Below are 22,723 nucleotides of genomic sequence, written 5' to 3'. Positions count from 1 at the left end.
GTAGTTATATTCTTGTACATAGGGGGCAGTATTATAGTAGTTATATTCTTGCACATAGGAGCAGTATTATAGTAGTTATATTCTTGTACATAGGAGCAGTATTATAGTAGTTACATTCTTGTACATAGGGGGCAGTATTATAGTAGTTATATTCTTGTACATAGGAGCAGTATTATAGTAGTTATATTCTTGTACGTAGGAGCAGTATTATAGTAGTAATATTCTTGTACATAGGGGCAGTATTATAGTAGTCATATTGTTGTACATAGTAGCAGTATTATGGTAGTTATATTCTTGTACATAGGAGCAGTATTAAAGTAGCTATGTTCTTGTACATAGGAGCAGTATTATAGTAGTTATATTTTTGTACATAGGGGGCAGTATTATAGTAGTTATATTCTTGTACATTGGAGCAGTATTATAGTAGTTATATTCTTGTACATAGAAGCAGTATTATAGTAGCTATATTCTTGTACATAGGGGGCAGTATTATAGTAGTTATATTCTTGTACATAGGAGCATTATTATAGTAGTTATATTCTTGTACATAGGGGGCAGTATTATAGTAGTTATATTCTTGTACATGGGAGCAGTAATATAATAGTTATATTCTTGTACATAGGAGCAGTATTATAGTAGTTATATTCTTGTACATAGGGGCAGTATTATAGTAGTTATATTCTTGTACATAGGGGGCAGTATTAAAGTAGTTATATTCTTGTACATAGGAGCAGTATTATAGTGGTTATATTCTTGCACATAGTAGCAGTATTATAGTAGTTATATTCTTGTACATAGGGGGCAGTATTATAGTAGTTATATTCTTGTACAAAGTAGCAGTATTATAGTAGTTATATTCTTGTACATAGGGGGCAGTATTATAGTAGTTATATTCTTGTACATAGGAGCAGTATTATAGTAGTTATATTCTTGTATACAGGAGGCAGTATCATAGTAGTTATATTCTTGAACATATAGGGCAGTATTATAGTAGTTAGATTCTTGAACATAGGAGCAGTATTATAGTAGTTATATTCTTGTCCATAGGGGCAGTATTATAGTAGTTATAGTCTTGTACATAGGAGCAGTATTATAGTAGTTATATTCTTGTACATGGGAGCAGTATTATAGTAGTTATATTCTTGTACATAAGGGCAGTATTATAGTAGTTATAGTCTTGTACATAAGAGCAGTATTATAGTAGTTATATTCTTGTACATAGGGGCAGTATTATAGTACTTATATTCTGGTACCGAGGAGCAGTATTATAGTAGTTATATTTTTCTACATAGCTGGCAGTATTATAGTAGTTATATTCTTGTACATAGGAGCAGTATTATAGTAGTTATATTCCTGTACATAGTAGCAGTATTATAGTATTTATATTCTTGTACATAGGGGGCAGTATTATAGTAGTTATATTCTTGTACATAGGAGCAGTATTATAGTAGTTATATTCTTGTACATAGGAGCAGTATTATAGTAGTTACATTCTTGTACATAGGGGGCAGTATTATAGTAGTTATATTCTTTTACATAGCAGCAGTATTATAGTAGTTATATTCTTGTACATAGGAGCAGTATTATAGTAGTAATATTCTTGTACATAGGGGCAGTATTATAGTAGTCATATTCTTGTACATAGTAGCAGTATTATAGTAGTTATATTCTTGTACATAGGAGCAGTATTAAAGTAGTTATATTCTTGTACATAGGAGCAGTATTATAGTAGTTATATTTTTGTACATAGGGGGCAGTATTATAGTAGTTATATTCTTGTACATTGGAGCAGTATTATAGTAGTTATATTCTTGTACATAGTAGCAGTATTATAGTAGTTATATTCTTGTACATAGGGGGCAGTATTATAGTAGTTATATTCTTGTACATAGGAGCAGTATTATAGTAGTTATATTCTTGTACATAGGGGGCAGTATTATAGTAGCTATATTCTTGTACATAGGAGCAGTATTATAATAGTTATATTCTTGTACATAGGAGCAGTATTATAGTAGTTATATTCTTGTACATAGGGGCAGTATTATAGTAGTTATATTCTTGTACATAGGGGGCAGTATTAAAGTAGTTATATTCTTGTACATAGGAGCAGTATTTTAGTAGTTATATTCTTGTACATAGGAGCAGTATTATAGTGGTTATATTCTTGCACATAGTAGCAGTATTATAGTAGTTATATTCTTGTACATAGGGGGCAGTATTATAGTAGTTATATTCTTGTACAAAGTAGCAGTATTATAGTAGTTATATTCTTGTACATAGGAGCAGTATTATAGTGGTTATATTTTTGCACATTGCAGCAGTATTATAGTATTTATATTCTTGTACATAGGGGGCAGTATTATAGTAGTTATATTCTTGTACATAGGAGCAGTATTATAGTAGTTATATTCTTGTACATAGGAGCAGTATTATAGTAGTTACATTCTTGTACATAGGGGGCAGTATTATAGTAGTTATATTCTTTTACATAGCAGCAGTATTATAGTAGTTATATTCTTGTACATAGGAGCAGTATTATAGTAGTAATATTCTTGTACATAGGGGCAGTATTATAGTAGTCATATTCTTGTACATAGTAGCAGTATTATAGTAGTTATATTCTTGTACATAGGAGCAGTATTAAAGTAGTTATATTCTTGTACATAGGAGCAGTATTATAGTAGTTATATTTTTGTACATAGGGGGCAGTATTATAGTAGTTATATTCTTGTACATTGGAGCAGTATTATAGTAGTTATATTCTTGTACATAGTAGCAGTATTATAGTAGTTATATTCTTGTACATAGAGGGCAGTATTATAGTAGTTATATTCTTGTACATAGGAGCAGTATTATAGTAGTTATATTCTTGTACATAGGGGGCAGTATTATAGTAGCTATATTCTTGTACATAGGAGCAGTATTATAATAGTTATATTCTTGTACATAGGAGCAGTATTATAGTAGTTATATTCTTGTACATAGGGGCAGTATTATAGTAGTTATATTCTTGTACATAGGGGGCAGTATTAAAGTAGTTATATTCTTGTACATAGGAGCAGTATTTTAGTAGTTATATTCTTGTACATAGGAGCAGTATTATAGTGGTTATATTCTTGCACATAGTAGCAGTATTATAGTAGTTATATTCTTGTACATAGGGGGCAGTATTATAGTAGTTATATTCTTGTACAAAGTAGCAGTATTATAGTAGTTATATTCTTGTACATAGGAGCAGTATTATAGTGGTTATATTTTTGCACATTGCAGCAGTATTATAGTAGTTATATTCTTGTACATAGGGGGCAGTATTATAGTAGTTATATTCTTGTACATAGGTGCAGTATTATAGTAGTTATATTCTTGTACATAGGAGCAGTATTATAGTAGTTATATTCTTGTACATAGGGGGCAGTATTATAGTAGTTATATTCTTGCACATAGGAGCAGTATTATAGTAGTTATATTCTTGTACATAGGAGCAGTATTATAGTAGTTACATTCTTGTACATAGGGGGCAGTATTATAATAGTTATATTCTTGTACATAGGAGCAGTATTATAGTAGTTATATTCTTGTACATAGGAGCAGTATTATAGTAGTTATATTCCTGTACATAGTAGCAGTATTATAGTATTTATATTCTTGTACATAGGGGGCAGTATTATAGTAGTTATATTCTTGTACATAGGAGCAGTATTATAGTAGTTATATTCTTGTACATAGGAGCAGTATTATAGTAGTTACATTCTTGTACATAGGGGGCAGTATTATAGTAGTTATATTCTTGTACATAGCAGCAGTATTATAGTAGTTACATTCTTGTACATAGGAGCAGTATTATAGTAGTAATATTCTTGTACATAGGGGCAGTATTATAGTAGTCATATTCTTGTACATAGTAGCAGTATTATAGTAGTTATATTCTTGTACATAGGAGCAGTATTAAAGTAGTTATATTCTTGTACATAGGAGCAGTATTATAGTAGTTATATTTTTGTACATAGGGGGCAGTATTATAGTAGTTATATTCTTGTACATTGGAGCAGTATTATAGTAGTTATATTCTTGTACATAGTAGCAGTATTATAGTAGTTATATTCTTGTACATAGGGGGCAGTATTATAGTAGTTATATTCTTGTACATAGGAGCAGTATTATAGTAGTTATATTCTTGTACATAGGGGGCAGTATTATAGTAGCTATATTCTTGTACATAGGAGCAGTATTATAATAGTTATATTCTTGTACATAGGAGCAGTATTATAGTAGTTATATTCTTGTACATAGGGGCAGTATTATAGTAGTTATATTCTTGTACATAGGGGGCAGTATTAAAGTAGTTATATTCTTGTACATAGGAGCAGTATTTTAGTAGTTATATTCTTGTACATAGGAGCAGTATTATAGTGGTTATATTCTTGCACATAGTAGCAGTATTATAGTAGTTATATTCTTGTACATAGGGGGCAGTATTATAGTAGTTATATTCTTGTACAAAGTAGCAGTATTATAGTAGTTATATTCTTGTACATAGGAGCAGTATTATAGTGGTTATATTTTTGCACATTGCAGCAGTATTATAGTATTTATATTCTTGTACATAGGGGGCAGTATTATAGTAGTTATATTCTTGTACATAGGAGCAGTATTATAGTAGTTATATTCTTGTACATAGGAGCAGTATTATAGTAGTTACATTCTTGTACATAGGGGGCAGTATTATAGTAGTTATATTCTTTTACATAGCAGCAGTATTATAGTAGTTATATTCTTGTACATAGGAGCAGTATTATAGTAGTAATATTCTTGTACATAGGGGCAGTATTATAGTAGTCATATTCTTGTACATAGTAGCAGTATTATAGTAGTTATATTCTTGTACATAGGAGCAGTATTAAAGTAGTTATATTCTTGTACATAGGAGCAGTATTATAGTAGTTATATTTTTGTACATAGGGGGCAGTATTATAGTAGTTATATTCTTGTACATTGGAGCAGTATTATAGTAGTTATATTCTTGTACATAGTAGCAGTATTATAGTAGTTATATTCTTGTACATAGGGGGCAGTATTATAGTAGTTATATTCTTGTACATAGGAGCAGTATTATAGTAGTTATATTCTTGTACATAGGGGGCAGTATTATAGTAGCTATATTCTTGTACATAGGAGCAGTATTATAATAGTTATATTCTTGTACATAGGAGCAGTATTATAGTAGTTATATTCTTGTACATAGGGGCAGTATTATAGTAGTTATATTCTTGTACATAGGGGGCAGTATTAAAGTAGTTATATTCTTGTACATAGGAGCAGTATTTTAGTAGTTATATTCTTGTACATAGGAGCAGTATTATAGTGGTTATATTCTTGCACATAGTAGCAGTATTATAGTAGTTATATTCTTGTACATAGGGGGCAGTATTATAGTAGTTATATTCTTGTACAAAGTAGCAGTATTATAGTAGTTATATTCTTGTACATAGGAGCAGTATTATAGTGGTTATATTTTTGCACATTGCAGCAGTATTATAGTAGTTATATTCTTGTACATAGGGGGCAGTATTATAGTAGTTATATTCTTGTACATAGGTGCAGTATTATAGTAGTTATATTCTTGTACATAGGAGCAGTATTATAGTAGTTATATTCTTGTACATAGGGGGCAGTATTATAGTAGTTATATTCTTGCACATAGGAGCAGTATTATAGTAGTTATATTCTTGTACATAGGAGCAGTATTATAGTAGTTACATTCTTGTACATAGGGGGCAGTATTATAGTAGTTATATTCTTGTACATAGGAGCAGTATTATAGTAGTTATATTCTTGTACATAGGAGCAGTATTATAGTAGTTATATTCCTGTACATAGTAGCAGTATTATAGTATTTATATTCTTGTACATAGGGGGCAGTATTATAGTAGTTATATTCTTGTACATAGGAGCAGTATTATAGTAGTTATATTCTTGTACATAGGAGCAGTATTATAGTAGTTACATTCTTGTACATAGGGGGCAGTATTATAGTAGTTATATTCTTGTACATAGCAGCAGTATTATAGTAGTTACATTCTTGTACATAGGAGCAGTATTATAGTAGTAATATTCTTGTACATAGGGGCAGTATTATAGTAGTCATATTCTTGTACATAGTAGCAGTATTATAGTAGTTATATTCTTGTACATAGGAGCAGTATTAAAGTAGTTATATTCTTGTACATAGGAGCAGTATTATAGTAGTTATATTTTTGTACATAGGGGGCAGTATTATAGTAGTTATATTCTTGTACATTTGAGCAGTATTATAGTAGTTATATTCTTGTACATAGTAGCAGTATTATAGTAGTTATATTCTTGTACATAGGGGGCAGTATTATAGTAGTTATATTCTTGTACATAGGAGCAGTATTATAGTAGTTATATTCTTGTACATAGGGGGCAGTATTATAGTAGCTATATTCTTGTACATAGGAGCAGTATTATAATAGTTATATTCTTGTACATAGGAGCAGTATTATAGTAGTTATATTCTTGTACATAGGGGCAGTATTATAGTAGTTATATTCTTGTACATAGGGGGCAGTATTAAAGTAGTTATATTCTTGTACATAGGAGCAGTATTTTAGTAGTTATATTCTTGTACATAGGAGCAGTATTATAGTGGTAATATTCTTGCACATAGTAGCAGTATTATAGTAGTTATATTCTTGTACATAGGGGGCAGTATTATAGTAGTTATATTCTTGTACAAAGTAGCAGTATTATAGTAGTTATATTCTTGTACATAGGAGCAGTATTATAGTGGTTATATTTTTGCACATTGCAGCAGTATTATAGTAGTTATATTCTTGTACATAGGGGGCAGTATTATAGTAGTTATATTCTTGTACATAGGTGCAGTATTATAGTAGTTATATTCTTGTACATAGGAGCAATATTATAGTAGTTATATTCTTGTACATAGTAGCAGTATTATAGTAGTTATATTCTTGTACATAGGGGGCAGTATTATAGTAGTTATATTCTTGTACATAGGAGCAGTATTATAGTAGTTATATTCTTGTACATAGGGGGCAGTATTATAGTAGCTATATTCTTGTACATAGGAGCAGTATTATAATAGTTATATTCTTGTACATAGGAGCAGTATTATAGTAGTTATATTCTTGTACATAGGGGCAGTATTATAGTAGTTATATTCTTGTACATAGGGGGCAGTATTAAAGTAGTTATATTCTTGTACATAGGAGCAGTATTTTAGTAGTTATATTCTTGTACATAGGAGCAGTATTATAGTGGTTATATTCTTGCACATAGTAGCAGTATTATAGTAGTTATATTCTTGTACATAGGGGGCAGTATTATAGTAGTTATATTCTTGTACAAAGTAGCAGTATTATAGTAGTTATATTCTTGTACATAGGAGCAGTATTATAGTGGTTATATTTTTGCACATTGCAGCAGTATTATAGTAGTTATATTCTTGTACATAGGGGGCAGTATTATAGCAGTTATATTCTTGTACATAGGTGCAGTATTATAGTAGTTATATTCTTGTACATAGGAGCAATATTATAGTAGTTATATTCTTGTACATAGGGGGTAGTATTATAGTAGTTATATTCTTGCACATAGGAGCAGTATTATAGTAGTTATATTCTTGTACATAGGAGCAGTATTATAGTAGTTACATTCTTGTACATAGGGGGCAGTATTATAGTAGTTATATTCTTGTACATAGGAGCACTATTATAGTAGTTATATTCTTGTACGTAGGAGCAGTATTATAGTAGTAATATTCTTGTACATAGGGGCAGTATTATAGTAGTCATATTCTTGTACATAGTAGCAGTATTATGGTAGTTATATTCTTGTACATAGGAGCAGTATTAAAGTAGCTATATTCTTGTACATAGGAGCAGTATTATAGTAGTTATATTTTTGTACATAGGGGGCAGTATTATAGTAGTTATATTCTTGTACATTGGAGCAGTATTATAGTAGTTATATTCTTGTACATAGAAGCAGTATTATAGTAGTTATATTCTTGTACATAGGGGGCAGTATTATAGTAGTTATATTCTTGTACATAGGAGCATTATTATAGTAGTTATATTCTTGTACATAGGGGGCAGTATTATAGTAGTTATATTCTTGTACATGGGAGCAGTATTATAATAGTTATATTCTTGTACATAGGAGCAGTATTATAGTAGTTATATTCTTGTACATAGGGGCAGTATTATAGTAGTTATATTCTTGTACATAGGGGGCAGTATTAAAGTAGTTATATTCTTGTACATAGGAGCAGTATTATAGTGGTTATATTCTTGCACATAGTAGCAGTATTATAGTAGTTATATTCTTGTACATAGGGGGCAGTATTATAGTAGTTATATTCTTGTACAAAGTAGCAGTATTATAGTAGCTATATTCCTGTACATAGGAGCAGTATTATAGTGGTTATATTTTTGCACATAGCAGCAGTATTATAGTAGTTATATTCTTGTACATAGGGGGCAGTATTATAGTAGTTATATTCTTGTACATAGGAGCAGTATTATAGTAGTTATATTCTTGTACATAGGAGCAGTATTATAGTAGTTATATTCTTGTACACAGGGGGCAGTATTATAGTAGTTATATTCTTGTACATAGGAGCAGTATTATAGTAGTTATATTCTTGTACATAGGAGCAGTATTATAGTAGTTACATTCTTGTACATAGGGGGCAGTATTATAGTAGTTATATTCTTGTACATAGGAGCAGCATTATAGTAGTTATATTCTTGTACATAGGAGCAGTATTATAGTAGTAATATTCTTGTACATAGGGGCAGTATTATAGTAGTCATATTCTTGTACATAGTAGCAGTATTATAGTAGTTATATTCTTGTACATAGGAGCAGTATTAAAGTAGTTATATTCTTGTACATAGGAGCAGTATTATAGTAGTTATATTTTTGTACATAGGGGGCAGTATTATAGTAGTTATATTCTTGTACATTGGAGCAGTATTATAGTAGTTATATTCTTGTACATAGTAGCAGTATTATAGTAGTTATATTCTTGTACATAGGGGGCAATATTATAGTAGTTATATTCTTGTACATAGGAGCAGTATTATAGTAGTTATATTCTTGTACATAGGAGCAGTATTATAATAGTTATATTCTTGTACATAGGAGCAGTATTATAGTAGTTATATTCTTGTACATAGGGGCAGCATTATAGTAGTTATATTCTTGTACATAGGGGGCAGTATTAAAGTAGTTATATTCTTGTACATGGGAGCAGTATTTTAGTAGTTATATTCTTGTACATAGGAGCAGTATTATAGTGGTTATATTCTTGCACATAGTAGCAGTATTATAGTAGTTATATTCTTGTACATAGGGGGCAGTATTATAGTAGTTATATTCTTGTACAAAGTAGCAGTATTATAGTAGTTATATTCTTGTACATAGGAGCAGTATTATAGTGGTTATATTTTTGCACATTGCAGCAGTATTATAGTAGTTATATTCTTGTACATAGGGGGCAGTATTATAGTAGTTATATTCTTGTACATAGGTGCAGTATTATAGTAGTTATATTCTTGTACATAGGAGCAGTATTATAGTAGTTATATTCTTGTACATAGGGGGCAGTATTATAGTAGTTATATTCTTGCACATAGGAGCAGTATTATAGTAGTTATATTCTTGTACATAGGAGCAGTATTATAGTAGTTACATTCTTGTACATAGGGGGCAGTATTATAGTAGTTATATTCTTGTACATAGGAGCAGTATTATAGTAGTTATATTCTTGTACGTAGGGGGCAGTATTATAGTAGTTATATTCTTGTACATAGGAGCAGTATTATAGTAGTTATATTCTTGTACATAGGGGGCAGTATTATAGTAGCTATATTCTTGTACATAGGAGCAGTATTATAATAGTTATATTCTTGTACATAGGAGCAGTATTATAGTAGTTATATTCTTGTACATAGGGGCAGTATTATAGTAGTTATATTCTTGTACATAGGGGGCAGTATTAAAGTAGTTATATTCTTGTACATAGGAGCAGTATTTTAGTAGTTATATTCTTGTACATAGGAGCAGTATTATAGTGGTTATATTCTTGCACATAGTAGCAGTATTATAGTAGTTATATTCTTGTACATAGGGGGCAGTATTATAGTAGTTATATTCTTGTACATAGGAGCAGTATTATAGTAGTTATATTCTTGTACATAGGAGCAGTATTATAGTAGTTATATTCTTGTACACAGGGGGCAGTATTACAGTAGTTATATTCTTGTACATAGGAGCAGTATTATAGTAGTTATATTCTTGTACATAGGAGCAGTATTATAGTAGTTACATTCTTGTACATAGGGGGCAGTATTATAGTAGTTATATTCTTGTACATAGGAGCAGTATTATAGTAGTTATATTCTTGTACATAGGAGCAGTATTATAGTAGTAATATTCTTGTATATAGGGGCAGTATTATAGTAGTCATATTCTTGTACATAGTAGCAGTATTATAGTAGTTATATTCTTGTACATAGGAGCAGTATTAAAGTAGTTATATTCTTGTACATAGGAGCAGTATTATAGTAGTTATATTTTTGTACATAGGGGGCAGTATTATAGTAATTATATTCTTGTACATAGGAGCAGTATTATAGTAGTTATATTCTTGTACATAGGGGCAGTATTATAGTAGTTATATTCTTGTACATAGGGGCAGTATTAAAGTAGTTATATTCTTGTACATAGGGGGCAGTATTATAGTAGTTATATTCTTGTACATAGGAGCAGTATTATAATAGTTATATTCTTGTACATAGGAGCAGTATTAAAGTAGTTATATTCTTGTACATAGGAGCAGTATTATAGTAGTTATATTTTTGTACATAGGGGGCAGTATTATAGTAATTATATTCTTGTACATAGGAGCAGTATTATAGTAGTTATATTCTTGTACATAGGGGCAGTATTATAGTAGTTATATTCTTGTACATAGGGGCAGTATTAAAGTAGTTATATTCTTGTACATAGGGGGCAGTATTATAGTAGTTATATTCTTGTACATAGGAGCAGTATTATAATAGTTATATTCTTGTACATAGGAGCAGTATTATAGTAGTTATATTCTTGTACATAGGGGCAGTATTATAGTAGTTATATTCTTGTACATAGGGGGCAGTATTAAAGTAGTTATATTCTTGTACATAGGAGCAGTATTATAGTAGTTATATTCTTGTACACAGGGGGCAGTATTATAGTAGTTATATTCTTGTACATAGGAGCAGTATTATAGTAGTTATATTCTTGTACATAGGAGCAGTATTATAGTAGTTACATTCTTGTACATAGGGGGCAGTATTATAGTAGTTATATTCTTGTACATAGGAGCAGTATTATAGTAGTTATATTCTTGTACATAGGAGCAGTATTATAGTAGTAATATTCTTGTACATAGGGGGTAGTATTATAGTAGTTATATTCTTGTACATAGGAGCAGTATTAAAGTAGTTATATTCTTGTACATAGGAGCAGTATTATAGTTGTTATATTTTTGTACATAGGGGGCAGTATTATAGTAATTATATTCTTGTACATAGGAGCAGTATTATAGTAGTTATATTCTTGTACATAGGGGCAGTATTATAGTAGTTATATTCTTGTACATAGGGGCAGTATTAAAGTAGTTATATTCTTGTACATAGGGGGCAGTATTATAGTAGTTATATTCTTGTACATAGGAGCAGTATTATAATAGTTATATTCTTGTACATAGGAGCAGTATTATAGTAGTTATATTCTTGTACATAGGGGCAGTATTATAGTAGTTATATTCTTGTACATAGGGGGCAGTATTAAAGTAGTTATATTCTTGTACATAGGAGCAGTATTTTAGTAGTTATATTCTTGTACATAGGAGCAGTATTATAGTGGTTATATTCTTGCACATAGTAGCAGTATTATAGTAGTTATATTCTTGTACATAGGGGGCAGTATTATAGTAGTTATATTCTTGTACAAAGTAGCAGTATTATAGTAGTTATATTCTTGTACATAGGAGCAGTATTATAGTGGTTATATTTTTGCACATAGCAGCAGTATTATAGTAGTTATATTCTTGTACATAGGGGGCAGTATTACAGTCTTTATATTCTTGTACATAGGAGCAGTATTATAGTAGTTATATTCTTGTACATATGAGCAGTATTATAGTAGTTATATTCTTGTACATAGGGGCAGTATTATAGTAGTTATATTCTTGTACATAGGAGCAGTATTAAAGTAGTTATATTCTTGTACATAGGAGCAGTATTATAGTAGTTATATTTTTGTACATAGGGGCAGTATTATAGTAATTATATTCTTGTACATAGGAGCAGTATTATAGTAGTTATATTCTTGTACATAGGGGCAGTATTATAGTAGTTATATTCTTGTACATAGGGGCAGTATTAAAGTAGTTATATTCTTGTACATAGGGGGCAGTATTATGGTAGTTATATTCTTGTACATAGGAGCAGTATTATAGTAGTAATATTCTTGTATATAGGGGCAGTATTATAGTAGTCATATTCTTGTACATAGTAGCAGTATTATAGTAGTTATATTCTTGTACATAGGAGCAGTATTAAAGTAGTTATATTCTTGTACATAGGAGCAGTATTATAGTAGTTATATTTTTGTACATAGGGGGCAGTATTATAGTAATTATATTCTTGTACATAGGACCAGTATTATAGTAGTTATATTCTTGTACATAGGGGCAGTATTATAGTAGTTATATTCTTGTACATAGGGGGCAGTATTAAAGTAGTTATATTCTTGTACATAGGAGCAGTATTATAGTGGTTATATTCTTGCACATAGTAGCAGTATTATAGTAGTTATATTCTTGTACATAGGGGGCAGTATTATAGTAGTTATATTCTTGTACAAAGTAGCAGTATTATAGTAGCTATATTCCTGTACATAGGAGCAGTATTATAGTGGTTATATTTTTGCACATAGCAGCAGTATTATAGTAGTTATATTCTTGTACATAGGGGGCAGTATTATAGTAGTTATATTCTTGTACATAGGAGCAGTATTATAGTAGTTATATTCTTGTACATAGGAGCAGTATTATAGTAGTTATATTCTTGTACACAGGGGGCAGTATTATAGTAGTTATATTCTTGTACATAGGAGCAGTATTATAGTAGTTATATTCTTGTACATAGGAGCAGTATTATAGTAGTTACATTCTTGTACATAGGGGGCAGTATTATAGTAGTTATATTCTTGTACATAGGAGCAGCATTATAGTAGTTATATTCTTGTACATAGGAGCAGTATTATAGTAGTAATATTCTTGTACATAGGGGCAGTATTATAGTAGTCATATTCTTGTACATAGTAGCAGTATTATAGTAGTTATATTCTTGTACATAGGAGCAGTATTAAAGTAGTTATATTCTTGTACATAGGAGCAGTATTATAGTAGTTATATTTTTGTACATAGGGGGCAGTATTATAGTAGTTATATTCTTGTACATTGGAGCAGTATTAAAGTAGTTATATTCTTGTACATAGGAGCAGTATTATAGTAGTTATATTTTTGTACATAGGGGGCAGTATTATAGTAATTATATTCTTGTACATAGGAGCAGTATTATAGTAGTTATATTCTTGTACATAGGGGCAGTATTATAGTAGTTATATTCTTGTACATAGGGGCAGTATTAAAGTAGTTATATTCTTGTACATAGGGGGCAGTATTATGGTAGTTATATTCTTGTACATAGGAGCAGTATTATAGTAGTAATATTCTTGTATATAGGGGCAGTATTATAGTAGTCATATTCTTGTACATAGTAGCAGTATTATAGTAGTTATATTCTTGTACATAGGAGCAGTATTAAAGTAGTTATATTCTTGTACATAGGAGCAGTATTATAGTAGTTATATTTTTGTACATAGGGGGCAGTATTATAGTAATTATATTCTTGTACATAGGAGCAGTATTATAGTAGTTATATTCTTGTACATAGGGGCAGTATTATAGTAGTTATATTCTTGTACATAGGGGCAGTATTAAAGTAGTTATATTCTTGTACATAGGGGGCAGTATTATAGTAGTTATATTCTTGTACATAGGAGCAGTATTATAATAGTTATATTCTTGTACATAGGAGCAGTATTAAAGTAGTTATATTCTTGTACATAGGAGCAGTATTATAGTAGTTATATTTTTGTACATAGGGGGCAGTATTATAGTAATTATATTCTTGTACATAGGAGCAGTATTATAGTAGTTATATTCTTGTACATAGGGGCAGTATTATAGTAGTTATATTCTTGTACATAGGGGCAGTATTAAAGTAGTTATATTCTTGTACATAGGGGACAGTATTAGAGTAGTTATATTCTTGTACATAGGAGCAGTATTATAATAGTTATATTCTTGTACATAGGAGCAGTATTATAGTAGTTATATTCTTGTACATAGGGGCAGTATTATAGTAGTTATATTCTTGTACATAGGGGGCAGTATTAAAGTAGTTATATTCTTGTACATAGGAGCAGTATTATAGTAGTTATATTCTTGTACACAGGGGGCAGTATTATAGTAGTTATATTCTTGTACATAGGAGCAGTATTATAGTAGTTATATTCTTGTACATAGGAGCAGTATTATAGTAGTTACATTCTTGTACATAGGGGGCAGTATTATAGTAGTTATATTCTTGTACATAGGAGCAGTATTATAGTAGTTATATTCTTGTACATAGGAGCAGTATTATAGTAGTAATATTCTTGTACATAGGGGATAGTATTATAGTAGTTATATTCTTGTACATAGGAGCAGTATTAAAGTAGTTATATTCTTGTACATAGGAGCAGTATTATAGTAGTTATATTTTTGTACATAGGGGGCAGTATTATAGTAATTATATTCTTGTACATAGGAGCAGTATTATAGTAGTTATATTCTTGTACATAGGGGCAGTATTATAGTAGTTATATTCTTGTACATAGGGGCAGTATTAAAGTAGTTATATTCTTGTACATAGGGGGCAGTATTATAGTAGTTATATTCTTGTACATAGGAGCAGTATTATAATAGTTATATTCTTGTACATAGGAGCAGTATTATAGTAGTTATATTCTTGTACATAGGGGCAGTATTATAGTAGTTATATTCTTGTACATAGGGGGCAGTATTAAAGTAGTTATATTCTTGTACATAGGAGCAGTATTTTAGTAGTTATATTCTTGTACATAGGAGCAGTATTATAGTGGTTATATTCTTGCACATAGTAGCAGTATTATAGTAGTTATATTCTTGTACATAGGGGGCAGTATTATAGTAGTTATATTCTTGTACAAAGTAGCAGTATTATAGTAGTTATATTCTTGTACATAGGAGCAGTATTATAGTGGTTATATTTTTGCACATAGCAGCAGTATTATAGTAGTTATATTCTTGTACATAGGGGGCAGTATTACAGTCTTTATATTCTTGTACATAGGAGCAGTATTATAGTAGTTATATTCTTGTACATATGAGCAGTATTATAGTAGTTATATTCTTGTACATAGGGGCAGTATTATAGTAGTTATATTCTTGTACACAGGGGGCAGTATTAAAGTAGTTATATTCTTGTACATAGGAGCAGTATTATAGTAGTTATATTCCTGTACATAGTAGCAGTATTATAGTAGTTATATTCTTGTACATAGGGGGCAGTATTAAACTAGTTATATTCTTGTACGTAGGAGCAGTATTATAGTAGTTATATTCTTGTACATAGGAGCAGTATTATAGTGGTTATATTCTTGCACATAGTAGCAGTATTATAGTAGTTATATTCTTGTACCTAGGGGGCAGTATTATAGTAGTTATATTCTTGTACAAAGTAGCAGTATTATAGTAGTTATATTCTTGTACATAGGATCAGTATTATAGTAGTTATATTCTTGTACATAGGAGCGGTATTATAGTAGTTATATTCTTGTACATAGGATCAGTATTATAGTAGTTATATTCTTGTGCGTAGGAGCAGTATTATAGTAGTTATATTCTTGTACATAGGATCAGTATTATAGTAGTTATATTCTTGTACATAGGAGCAGTATTATAGTAGTTATATTCTTGTACATAGGGGCAGTATTATAGTAGTTATATTCTTGTACAAAGTAGCAGTATTATAGTAGTTATATTCTTGTACATAGGAGCAGTATTATAGTGGTTATATTTTTGCACATAGCAGCAGTATTATAGTAGTTATATTGTTGTACATAGGGGGCAGTATTATAGTAGTTATATTCTTGTACATAGGAGCAATATTATAGTAGTTATATTCTTGTACATAGGAGCAGTATTATAGTAGTTATATTCTTGTACATAGGGGGCAGTATTATAGTAGTTATATTCTTGTACATAGGAGCAGTATTATAGTAGTTATATTCTTGTACATAGAAGCAGTATTATAGTAGTTATATTCTTGTACATAGGGGCAGTATTATAGTAGTTATATTCATGTACACAGGGGGCAGTATTAAAGTAGTTATATTCTTGTACATAGGAGCAGTATTATAGTAGTTATATTCTTGTACATAGTAGCAGTATTATAGTAGTTATATTCTTGTACATAGGGGGCAGTTTTAAAGTAGTTATATTCTTGTACATAGGAGCAGTATTATAGTAGTTATATTCTTGTACATAGGAGCAGTATTATAGTGGTTATATTCTTGCACATAGTAGCAGTATTATAGTAGTTATATTCTTGTACATAGGGGGCAGTATTATAGTAGTTATATTCTTGTACATAAGAGCAGTATTATAGTAGTTATATTCTTGTACATAGGATCAGTATTATAGTAGTTATATTCTTGTACATAGGATCAGTATTATAGTAGTTATATTCTTGTACATAGGAGCAGTATTATAGTAGTTATATTCTTGTACAAAGGGGCAGTAATATAGTAGCTATATTCTTGTACATAGGAGCAGTATTATATTAGTTATATTCTTGTGCATAGGAGCAGTATTATAGTAGTTATATTCTTGTGCATAGGATCAGTATTATAGTAGTGATATTCTTGTGCATAGGAGCAGTATTATAGTAGTTATATTCTTGTACATAGGATCAGTATTATACTAGTTATATTCTTGTACATAAGATCAGTATTATAGTAGTTATATTCTTGTACATAGGAGCAGTATTATAGTAGTTATATTCTTGCACATAGGGGCAGTATTATAGTAGCTATATTCCTGTGCATAGGAGCACTATTATAGTAGTTATATTCTTGTGCATAGGAGCAGTATTATAGTAGTTATATTCTTGTACATAGGAGCAGTATTATAGTAGTTATATTCTTGTGCATAGGAGCAGTATTATAGTAGTTATATTCTTGTACATAGGATCAGTATTATAGTAGTTATATACTTGTGCATAGGAGCAGTATTATAGTAGTTATATTCTTGTACATAGGAGCAGTATTATAGTAGTTATATTCTTGTGCATAGGAGCAGTATTATAGTAGTTATATTCTTGTGCTTAGGAGCAGTAATATAGTAGTGATATTCTTGTACATAGGAGCAGTATTATAGTAGATATATGCTTGTACATAGGAGCAGTATTATAGTAGTTATATTCTTTTACATAGGGGGCAGTATTATAGTAGTTATATTATTGTACATAGGGGCAGTATTATAGTAGTTATATTCTTATACATAGTGGGCAGTATTATAGTAGTTATATTACTGTACATAGGGGCAGTATTATAGTAGTTATATTCTTGTACATAGGGACAGTATTATAGTAGTTTTATTATTTTACATGGGGCAGTATTATAGTAGTTATATTCTTGTACATTGGGGCAGTATTATAGTAGTTATATTCTTGTACATAGGGACAGTATTATAGTAGTTATATTCTTGTACATAGGAGCAGTATTATAGTTGTTATATTCTTATTCATATTGGGCAGTATTATAGTAGTTATATTATTGTACATAGGGGCAGTATTATAGTAGTTATATTCTTGTACATAGGGACAGTATTATAGCAGTTATATTATTGTACATAGGGGCAGTATTATAGTAGTTATATTCTTGTACATTGGGGCAGTATTATAGTAGTTATATTCTTGTACATAGGGACAGTATTATAGTAGATATATTCTTGTACATAGGAGCAGTATAATAGTAGTTATATTCTTGTGCATAGGAGCAGTATTATAATAGTTATATTCTTGTGCATAGGAGCAGTATTATAGTAGTTATATTCTTGTACAAATGGGGCAGTATTATAGTAGTTATATTCTTGTACATAGGGGCAGTATTATAGTAGTTATATTCTTGTACATAGGAGCAGTATTATAGTAGTTATATTCTTGTACATAGGGGCAGTAGTATAGTAGTTATATTCTTGTTCATAGGGGGCAGTATTATAGTAGTTATAATCTTGTACATAGGAGCAGTATTATAGTAGTTATATTCTTGTACATAGGAGCAGTATTATAGTGGTTATATTCTTGCACATAGTAGCAGTATTATAGTAGTTATATTCTTGTACATAGGGGGCAGTATTATAGTAGTTATATTCTTGTACAAAGTAGCAGTATTATAGTAGTTATATTCTTGTACATAGGGGGCAGTATTATAGTAGTTATATTCTTGTACATAGGAGCAGTATTATAATAGTTATATTCTTGTACATAGGAGCAGTATTATAGTAGTTATATTCTTGTACATAGGGGCAGTATTATAGTAGTTATATTCTTGTACATAGGGGGCAGTATTAAAGTAGTTATATTCTTGTACATAGGAGCAGTATTTTAGTAGTTATATTCTTGTACATAGGAGCAGTATTATAGTGGTTATATTCTTGCACATAGTAGCAGTATTATAGTAGTTATATTCTTGTACATAGGGGGCAGTATTATAGTAGTTATATTCTTGTACAAAGTAGCAGTATTATAGTAGTTATATTCTTGTACATAGGAGCAGTATTATAGTGGTTATATTTTTGCACATAGCAGCAGTATTATAGTAGTTATATTCTTGTACATAGGGGGCAGTATTACAGTCTTTATATTCTTGTACATAGGAGCAGTATTATAGTAGTTATATTCTTGTACATATGAGCAGTATTATAGTAGTTATATTCTTGTACATAGGGGCAGTATTATAGTAGTTATATTCTTGTACATAGGAGCAGTATTAAAGTAGTTATATTCTTGTACATAGGAGCAGTATTATAGTAGTTATATTTTTGTACATAGGGGCAGTATTATAGTAATTATATTCTTGTACATAGGAGCAGTATTATAGTAGTTATATTCTTGTACATAGGGGCAGTATTATAGTAGTTATATTCTTGTACATAGGGGCAGTATTAAAGTAGTTATATTCTTGTACATAGGGGGCAGTATTATGGTAGTTATATTCTTGTACATAGGAGCAGTATTATAGTAGTAATATTCTTGTATATAGGGGCAGTATTATAGTAGTCATATTCTTGTACAAAGTAGCAGTATTATAGTAGCTATATTCCTGTACATAGGAGCAGTATTATAGTGGTTATATTTTTGCACATAGCAGCAGTATTATAGTAGTTATATTCTTGTACATAGGGGGCAGTATTATAGTAGTTATATTCTTGTACATAGGAGCAGTATTATAGTAGTTATATTCTTGTACATAGGAGCAGTATTATAGTAGTTATATTCTTGTACACAGGGGGCAGTATTATAGTAGTTATATTCTTGTACATAGGAGCAGTATTATAGTAGTTATATTCTTGTACATAGGAGCAGTATTATAGTAGTTACATTCTTGTACATAGGGGGCAGTATTATAGTAGTTATATTCTTGTACATAGGAGCAGCATTATAGTAGTTATATTCTTGTACATAGGAGCAGTATTATAGTAGTAATATTCTTGTACATAGGGGCAGTATTATAGTAGTCATATTCTTGTACATAGTAGCAGTATTATAGTAGTTATATTCTTGTACATAGGAGCAGTATTAAAGTAGTTATATTCTTGTACATAGGAGCAGTATTATAGTAGTTATATTTTTGTACATAGGGGGCAGTATTATAGTAGTTATATTCTTGTACATTGGAGCAGTATTAAAGTAGTTATATTCTTGTACATAGGAGCAGTATTATAGTAGTTATATTTTTGTACATAGGGGGCAGTATTATAGTAATTATATTCTTGTACATAGGAGCAGTATTATAGTAGTTATATTCTTGTACATAGGGGCAGTATTATAGTAGTTATATTCTTGTACATAGGGGCAGTATTAAAGTAGTTATATTCTTGTACATAGGGGGCAGTATTATGGTAGTTATATTCTTGTACATAGGAGCAGTATTATAGTAGTAATATTCTTGTATATAGGGGCAGTATTATAGTAGTCATATTCTTGTACATAGTAGCAGTATTATAGTAGTTATATTCTTGTACATAGGAGCAGTATTAAAGTAGTTATATTCTTGTACATAGGAGCAGTATTATAGTAGTTATATTTTTGTACATAGGGGGCAGTATTATAGTAATTATATTCTTGTACATAGGAGCAGTATTATAGTAGTTATATTCTTGTACATAGGGGCAGTATTATAGTAGTTATATTCTTGTACATAGGGGCAGTATTAAAGTAGTTATATTCTTGTACATAGGGGGCAGTATTATAGTAGTTATATTCTTGTACATAGGAGCAGTATTATAATAGTTATATTCTTGTACATAGGAGCAGTATTAAAGTAGTTATATTCTTGTACATAGGAGCAGTATTATAGTAGTTATATTTTTGTACATAGGGGGCAGTATTATAGTAATTATATTCTTGTACATAGGAGCAGTATTATAGTAGTTATATTCTTGTACATAGGGGCAGTATTATAGTAGTTATATTCTTGTACATAGGGGCAGTATTAAAGTAGTTATATTCTTGTACATAGGGGACAGTATTATAGTAGTTATATTCTTGTACATAGGAGCAGTATTATAATAGTTATATTCTTGTACATAGGAGCAGTATTATAGTAGTTATATTCTTGTACATAGGGGCAGTATTATAGTAGTTATATTCTTGTACATAGGGGGCAGTATTAAAGTAGTTATATTCTTGTACATAGGAGCAGTATTATAGTAGTTATATTCTTGTACACAGGGGGCAGTATTATAGTAGTTATATTCTTGTACATAGGAGCAGTATTATAGTAGTTATATTCTTGTACATAGGAGCAGTATTATAGTAGTTACATTCTTGTACATAGGGGGCAGTATTATAGTAGTTATATTCTTGTACATAGGAGCAGTATTATAGTAGTTATATTCTTGTACATAGGAGCAGTATTATAGTAGTAATATTCTTGTACATAGGGGATAGTATTATAGTAGTTATATTCTTGTACATAGGAGCAGTATTAAAGTAGTTATATTCTTGTACATAGGAGCAGTATTATAGTAGTTATATTTTTGTACATAGGGGGCAGTATTATAGTAATTATATTCTTGTACATAGGAGCAGTATTATAGTAGTTATATTCTTGTACATAGGGGCAGTATTATAGTAGTTATATTCTTGTACATAGGGGCAGTATTAAAGTAGTTATATTCTTGTACATAGGGGGCAGTATTATAGTAGTTATATTCTTGTACATAGGAGCAGTATTATAATAGTTATATTCTTGTACATAGGAGCAGTATTATAGTAGTTATATTCTTGTACATAGGGGCAGTATTATAGTAGTTATATTCTTGTACATAGGGGGCAGTATTAAAGTAGTTATATTCTTGTACATAGGAGCAGTATTTTAGTAGTTATATTCTTGTACATAGGAGCAGTATTATAGTGGTTATATTCTTGCACATAGTAGCAGTATTATAGTAGTTATATTCTTGTACATAGGGGGCAGTATTATAGTAGTTATATTCTTGTACAAAGTAGCAGTATTATAGTAGTTATATTCTTGTACATAGGAGCAGTATTATAGTGGTTATATTTTTGCACATAGCAGCAGTATTATAGTAGTTATATTCTTGTACATAGGGGGCAGTATTACAGTCTTTATATTCTTGTACATAGGAGCAGTATTATAGTAGTTATATTCTTGTACATATGAGCAGTATTATAGTAGTTATATTCTTGTACATAGGGGCAGTATTATAGTAGTTATATTCTTGTACACAGGGGGCAGTATTAAAGTAGTTATATTCTTGTACATAGGAGCAGTATTATAGTAGTTATATTCCTGTACATAGTAGCAGTATTATAGTAGTTATATTCTTGTACATAGGGGGCAGTATTAAACTAGTTATATTCTTGTACGTAGGAGCAGTATTATAGTAGTTATATTCTTGTACATAGGAGCAGTATTATAGTGGTTATATTCTTGCACATAGTAGCAGTATTATAGTAGTTATATTCTTGTACCTAGGGGGCAGTATTATAGTAGTTATATTCTTGTACAAAGTAGCAGTATTATAGTAGTTATATTCTTGTACATAGGATCAGTATTATAGTAGTTATATTCTTGTACATAGGAGCGGTATTATAGTAGTTATATTCTTGTACATAGGATCAGTATTATAGTAGTTATATTCTTGTGCGTAGGAGCAGTATTATAGTAGTTATATTCTTGTACATAGGATCAGTATTATAGTAGTTATATTCTTGTACATAGGAGC

Source organism: Phyllobates terribilis, unplaced genomic scaffold, assembly GCF_046119375.1.
Source record: "Phyllobates terribilis strain yellow unplaced genomic scaffold, ASM4611937v1 Scaffold_5__5_contigs__length_657084704, whole genome shotgun sequence".
In the NCBI taxonomy this organism is placed as follows: domain Eukaryota; kingdom Metazoa; phylum Chordata; class Amphibia; order Anura; family Dendrobatidae; genus Phyllobates; species Phyllobates terribilis.
The sequence above is the reverse complement of the archived record's forward strand: the minus strand, read 5'-3'. Positions refer to the sequence as shown.